Genomic DNA, 7,345 nt, shown 5'->3' on the forward strand with positions numbered 1-7,345 from the left:
CCTAATAGGCCAGCTGAGATTTGCATGACATATTTAAAGTGCTGAAGGAAAAAAATAAAACTTTACTCTGGAATAGTACATCTGGCACAAATATCCTCCAAACATGAAGGAGAAATAAAGACTTTCCCAGACAAACAAAAGCTGAGAGATTTCATCAACACCAGACCTCTCCTACAAGAAATGCTAAAGGGAGTTCTTCAAACTGAAAGAAATGAACATTAATGAGCGATAAGAAACCAAGTGAAGATAAAAAACTCACTGGTAATAGTAAGTACACAGAAAAAGAGAATATTATAACACTGTAATTTTGGTATGTAGAATCCTGATACCTTCAGTAGAAAGATGAAAAAATGAAACGATAAAAAATAACTACAACTTTCCAAGACACAGCACATTAAAGTTTAAATAGAAAAGACAAAAAGTCTAAAAGCAAGAGGATGAAATTAAAGTGTGGAGTTTTCATTAGTTTTCTTTTCACTTGCTTCTTGTTATGCAATCAGTGTTAAGTTGTTGTCAGTTTAAAATAATGGGTTATAGAATAGTACTTGCAATCCCAAATTGAAGAACATACAATGAATACACAAAAAATTAAAAGCAATAAATTAAAACATGCCACAAGAGAAAATTATCTTCATTAAAAAAAAAGACAAGAAGGAAGGAAAGAAAGAAGAGATCAAAACCCAAGCAAAAAACTAACAAAATGGCAGGAGTAAAGTTTTACTTATCAATAGTAACATTGAATGTCAATGCAATAAACTCTACAGTGAAAAGATACAAATAGGTTGAATGGATTATAAAAAGCAAGAGCCAACAAACTATTATCTACAAGAAACACACTTCACCAATAGAGACACACATAGATTGAAAATGAAGGGATATAAAAAGATATTCCATGCTGATGGAAATCAAGAAAGAACAGAAGTAGCTACACTTCTATCAGACAAAATAGAATTCAAGAAAAAAGCTATAAAAAAGACAAAGAAGTTCATTTTATGATAAATGGGTCAATTCAGCAAGAGGATATAACAACTTTAAATATTTATGCACCCAACACTGAGGTACCCAGATATATAAAGCAAATCTTGTTAGGGTTAAAGAGAGAGATAGACCCCAAAATAATAATAGTTGGAGACTCCAACACCCCACTTTCTACATTGGTCAGATCTTCCAAACAGAAAATCAGCAAAGAAACATTGGACTTAATCTGCACTATGCAGCATATGAACCTCATAGATATTTACAGAACATTTCATTCAACAACTACAGAATACACATTCTTTTTCTCAGCAAGGCCCCAAACACATCTCAAAACGTTGAAAAAATTGAAACATTTTATCTGACCACAATTGAATACAACTATAGATCAATAACAAGAGGAGTTCTGGAAACTATACAAATACAAAGAAATAAAACAATATTCTCCTGAATGTCTAGTAAGTCAATGAAGAGATGAGGAAGGAAATTGAAAAATTTCTCGAAACAAATGATAAGGGAAAGAGAACGTACCAAAACCTGTGGGATAGAGCAAAAACAGTAATAAGAGAGACATTTATAACTATAAGTGCCTACATCTAAAAAAGAAAAACTTGAAATAAACAACCTATCAATGCATCTTAAGGAACTAGAAAAGCAAGAGCAAACTGAACCCAAAATTAGTAGAAGCAAGGAAATAATAAATATTAGAGCAGAAATAAGTGAAATTGAAATAAAAACAATAATACCAAAGATCAGCGAGATAAAGAATTGTTTTTTTGAAAGAATAAAAAAATTGACAAAACTTTAGCCAGAATAACAACCAAAAAGAGAGAAGACACAAATAATTAAAATCACAGATGAAAAAGGAAACATTACAACTGATACCACAGAAATTCAAAGGACCTTTATAGGCTATTATAAACAACCATATGCCAATAAATTGGAAAATCTAGAAGAAAAGAATAAATTCCTAGACACATACAACCTCCCATGATTCAACCAGGAAGAAATAAAAAACCTGAACAGATCAATAATAATTAATGAGATTGAAGCTGTAATAAAAAGTCTCCCAGTAAAGAATATCCCAGAATCCTATGGCTTCACTGCTGAATTCTACCACTCATTTAAAGAAGAACTAATACCAACCCTACTCAAACTATTTCTATGTATTAATCCATTCTCACATTGATATAAGAAAATATCCAAGACTGAGTAACTTATAAAAGAAAGAGGTTTCATTGACTTGTACTTTTATGTGGCTGGGAGCCTCAGGAAACTTACAATTATAGCAGAAGGCACTTCTTTACAGGGCAGCAGGAGAGAGAATGAGTGCAAGCTGAGGAAATGCCAGACACTCATAAAACCATCAGCTCTCATGGAACTTACTCACTATCATGAGGAGAGCATGGGGGAAACTGCCCCCATGATCCAATTACCTCCACCTGGTCCTGCCATTGATATGTAGGGATTATGGGGATTACAATTCAAGGTGAGATTTGCATGGGAACACAGAGCCAAACCATATAATTTCACCCTGGACCCGCTCAAATCTCATGTCTTTTCACATTTCAAAACAAATCATACCTTCTCAACAGTCTCCGAAATTCTTAATTTCAGCATTAACTCAAATGTTCACAGTCCAAAGTTCATCTGAAACAAGGCAAGTCCCTTCTGCCTATGAGCCTGTAAAATCAAAAGCAAGCTAGGTACTTCCTAGATACAATGAGGAAACAGGCATTGGGTAATTGCTCCCATTCCAAGTGGGAGATTTAATAAGGCAGTCATTAAACCTTAAAATTCTTTTGACTACATGTCTCACATTCAGGTCATGCTGATGCAAGAGGTAGGCTCCCCCAGCCTTGGGCAGCTCCACCCCTGTGACTTTGCAGGGTACAGCCCCACTCCTGGCTGCTTTCACTGGCTAGTGTTGAGTGTCTGCTGATTTTCCAGGCACACAGTACAAGCTGTTGGTAGATCTGGCTTTCTGGGGTCACGAGGATGGTGGCTCTCTTCTCACAGCTCCACTAGGCAGTGCCCCTGTGGGGACTCTGTGTGAAGGCTCCAACCCCACATTTCCCTTCCACACTTCCCTATCAGAGGTTCTCCACAAGGGGCTCTGCCCCTGCAGAGGAGTTCAGCCTGGACTTCCAGGTGTTTCCATATATTCCCTGAAATCTAGGCAGAGGTTCCCAAACCTCAGTTCTTGTCCTTTGTGCACCTGTAGGACCAACACCACATGAAAGCTGTCAATTCTTGAGGCTTGCACCCTCTGAAGCAACAGCCTGAGCTGTACCTTGGCCCTGTTCAGCCATGGCTGGAGCGGCTGGAGCAGCTGGGGCACAGAGCACCAAGTTCTGAGGCTGTACACAACAGGGGAGGGGGCATCCCAGGAAACCATTTTTCCCTCCTAGGCCTCCAGGCCTGTAATGGGAGGGGCTGCTGTGAAGGTCTCTGACATGCTCTGAAGACATTTTCCCCATTGTCTTGGTGATTGGCATTTGGCTCCTCTTACTTATCCAAATTTCTGCAACCAGCTTGAAATTCTCCCCAGAAAATGGGATTTTTGTTTTCTACTGCATTGTCAGGCTGCAAGTTTTCTAAACTTTTATGCTGTGTCACCTCTTGAATTTCTAAGATTTGCTCTTTAGAAATTTCTGCCCCTGGATATTCTAAATCATCTCTCTTAAGTTCAAAGTTCCACAGATCTCTAGGGCAGAGGCAAAAAGCCTCCAGTCTCTTTGCTAAAGCATAGCAAGAATGACCTTTACTCCAGTTCCCAACAAGTTTCTTGTCTCCATCTGAGACCACCTCAGCCTGGACTTCATTGTCCATATCACTATCAGCATTTTGGTCAAAGCCATTCAACAAGTCTCTAGGAAGTTCCAAACTTGCCCACATTTTCCTGTCTTCTTCTGAGTCCTCCAAACTGTTTCAACTTCCACCTGTTACCCAGTTCCAAATCACTTCAACATTTTCAAGTATCTTTATAATAGCACCCCACTCTCCATGGTACCAATTTACTGTATTTGTTCATTCTCATGTTGCTACAAGGAAATATCTGAGACTGGGTAATTTATAAGGGAAAGAAGTTTAATATTCACAGTTCTGATTGACTGGGAAGGCCCCAGGAAACTTACAATTATGATAGTAGGCACCTCTTCACAGGGTGGCAGGAGAGAGAATGAGTGCAAACAGAGTAAATGCCAGATGCTTATAAAACCATCAGATCTCTTGAGAACTCAGTCACTGTCATGAGAACAGCAAGGGAGAACCACTCCCACAATCCAATTACCTCCACCTGGTTCTGCCCATGTGGCGATTATGGGGATTCCAATTCGAGGTGAGATACCGGGGTGGTGGGGGGGAACACATAACCAAACCATATCATCCTATAAATAGAAGAGGACGGAATACTTTTAAACTCATTTAATAAGGCCGGTATTACCCATATGCCAAAACCAGTCATAAATGCATTGGGAAAAAAAACCCAAAAAACTACACTCCAATATCCCTGCTGAACATTGATGCAAGAATCCTCAACCAAATACTAGCAAACAAAATTCGACAGCACATTAAAAAGATGATTGAATATGATGAAGTGAGATTTATCTAAGGGATGCAAGGATGTTTCAACATATGAAAATCAGTCAATGTGACATCATATAAACAGAATGAAGAATAAAAACCATATGATCATTTCAATTGATACTGAAATTGCATTTGATAAAATTCAATATTCCTTCATGATAAAAACCCTCAAGAAACTGGGGTTAGAAGGAACATACCTCAACACAATAAAAGGCATATATGACAGACCCACAGCTAATGTCATACTGAATGGGGAAAAACTGAAAGCCTTTCCTCTAAGATCTGTAATATGACAAAGATGCCCACTGTCATGACTATTGTGTAACATAGTACTGGAAGTCCTGGCTAGAGCAATCAGACACGAGAGATATAAAGGCCATCCAAACTGAAAAGGAAGAAATCAAATTATCCTTGTTTGAAGACGATATGATTTTATATTTGAAAAAACCTAACGAACCTATTTTCCTTAAAAATTATTGGAACTGACAAGCAAATTCAGTACAGTTTCAGGACACAAAATCAACATACAAAAATCAGTAACATTCCTATATGCCAACAGCAAACAATCTGAAAAAGAAATCAAGAGAGTAACCCCATTTTAAAAAGCTATGAATAAAATTAAATACATAGAAATTAACTGAACCAAAGAAGTGAAAGATGTTTACAATGAAAACTATAAAACACTGATAAAAGTAATTGAAGAGGGCACAAAAAATGGAAAGATCTTCCATGTTCATGAATTGAAAGAATCAATATTGTTAAAATGCCCATACAACCCAAAACCATCTACATACTCCTTGTAATACCTATCAAAATACCAATGACATTCTTTACAGGAATACAGAAAAACTCTCTTAAAATTAATATGGAACTGCAAAAGACCCAGAACAGAAAAAGCAATTCTGGACAAAAATAACGGAACTAGAGAAATGACATTATCTGACTTCACATTATACTACAGAGCTATAATTACCTTTAAAAGCATAATACAGGCATAAAAACAGACACATAGACCAATGGAACAAATAAAAAACCCAGAAACAAATTCATACATCTACAGTGAAGTCTTTTTTGAAAAAGTTTCAAACAACATACATTGAGGAAAGGAAAGTGTCTTTAGTAAATGGTGCTGGGTAAACTGGATATCCATATGTAAAAGGATAAAACTAGACCACTATCTCTTGCCGTACATAAAAATCAAAGCAAAATGGATTAAAGACAAATTTAAGACCAAGCTATGAAACTACTAAAAGAAAACATTGGAGCAACTCTCTAGGGCATCCGATTCAGCAAAGATTAATTGAATAATATTCTACAAGCACAGGCAACCAAAGCAAACATGGACAAATGGGATCACATCAAGTTAAAAAGCTTCTGCACGGCAAAGGATGCAACAAACAAAATGAAGAGACAATCCACAGAATGGGAGAAAATATCTGCAAACTATCCACCTGACAAGGGATTAATAACCAGAATATATAAGGAGCTCAAAAAACTCTGTAGGAAAAAATCTAATAATCTGATTTTTAATATGGGCAAAGGATACGAATAGGCATTTCTCAAAAGACGTACAAATGGCAAACAGGTATATGAAAAGGTGCTTAACCTCACTGATCATCAGATAAATGCAAATCAAAACTGCAATGAAATATTATGTCATCCCAGTTTAAAATGGCTTATAACCATGCTCACTTCGGCAGCACATATACTAAAACTGGAACGATACGGAGAAGATTAGCATGGCCCCTGTGCAAGGATGACACGCAAATTTGTGAAGCGTTCCATATTTTTCATACTGAATGGGCAAAAACTGGAAGCATTCCCTTTGAAAACTGGCACAAGACAGGGATGCCCTCTCTCACCACTCCTATTCAACATAGTGTTGGAAGTTCTGGCTACGGCAATCAGGCAAGAGAAAGAAATAAAGGTATTCAGTTAGGAAAAGAAGAAGTCAAATTGTCTCTGTTTGCAGATGACATGATTGTATATTTAGAAAACCCCATTGTCTCAGCCCAAAATCTCCTTAAGCTGATAAGGAACTTCAGCAAAGTTTCAGGATACAAAATCAATGTGCAAAAATCACAAGCATTCTTATACACCAGTAACAGACAAACAGAGAGCCAAATCATGAGTGAACTCCCATTCACAATAGCTTCAAAGAGAATAAAATACCTAGGAATTCAACTTACAAGGGATGTGAAGGACCTCTTCAAGGAGAACTACAAACCACTGTTCAAGAAAATAAAAGAGAACACAAAGAAATGGAAGAACATTCCATGCTCATGGACAGGAAGAATCAGTATCATGAAAATGGCCATACTGCCCAAGGTAATTTATAGATTGCATGCCATCCTCATCAAGCTACCAATGACTTTCTTCACAGAATTGGAAAAACTACTTTAAATTTCATATGGAACCAAAAAAGAGCCCACATTGCCAAGATAATCCTAAGCAAAAGGAACAAAGCTGGAGGCATCATGCTACCTGACTTCAAACTATACTACAAGGCTACAGTAACCAAAACAGTGATATAGACCAATGGAACAGAACAGAGCCCTCAGAAATAATACAAACATAATTTTCTCTTTTTAAAACTGACATGGTATATACATATGATTTCAGCTGCATTATTATGCATGCTCGCCCACATTTAAAATACTTTACAAAAAAATTAAAGGCAAATTGCAATCTGAAATATTTTATTTGCAATACATATTACATATTAAAGAAGATTAAATTATGAGACTACATAGTATTTTTTAAATTAAATAAAAAGTAGAAT

The 7,345-nt window shown here is 36.7% G+C and overlaps 1 non-coding gene across 1 annotated transcript; it reads left to right on the top strand.

The window, feature by feature from the left end:
- The first annotated feature begins 6,247 nt into the window (after window positions 1–6,247).
- Window positions 6,248–6,354, top strand: LOC116269115. Its single transcript, XR_004176420.1, has one exon. It is a non-coding gene; the product is annotated as a U6 spliceosomal RNA (small nuclear RNA).
- The last annotated feature ends 991 nt before the right edge of the window (window positions 6,355–7,345 follow it).

This window comes from Papio anubis, chromosome 9 (assembly GCF_008728515.1).
Source record: "Papio anubis isolate 15944 chromosome 9, Panubis1.0, whole genome shotgun sequence".
Taxonomy (NCBI): domain Eukaryota; kingdom Metazoa; phylum Chordata; class Mammalia; order Primates; family Cercopithecidae; genus Papio; species Papio anubis.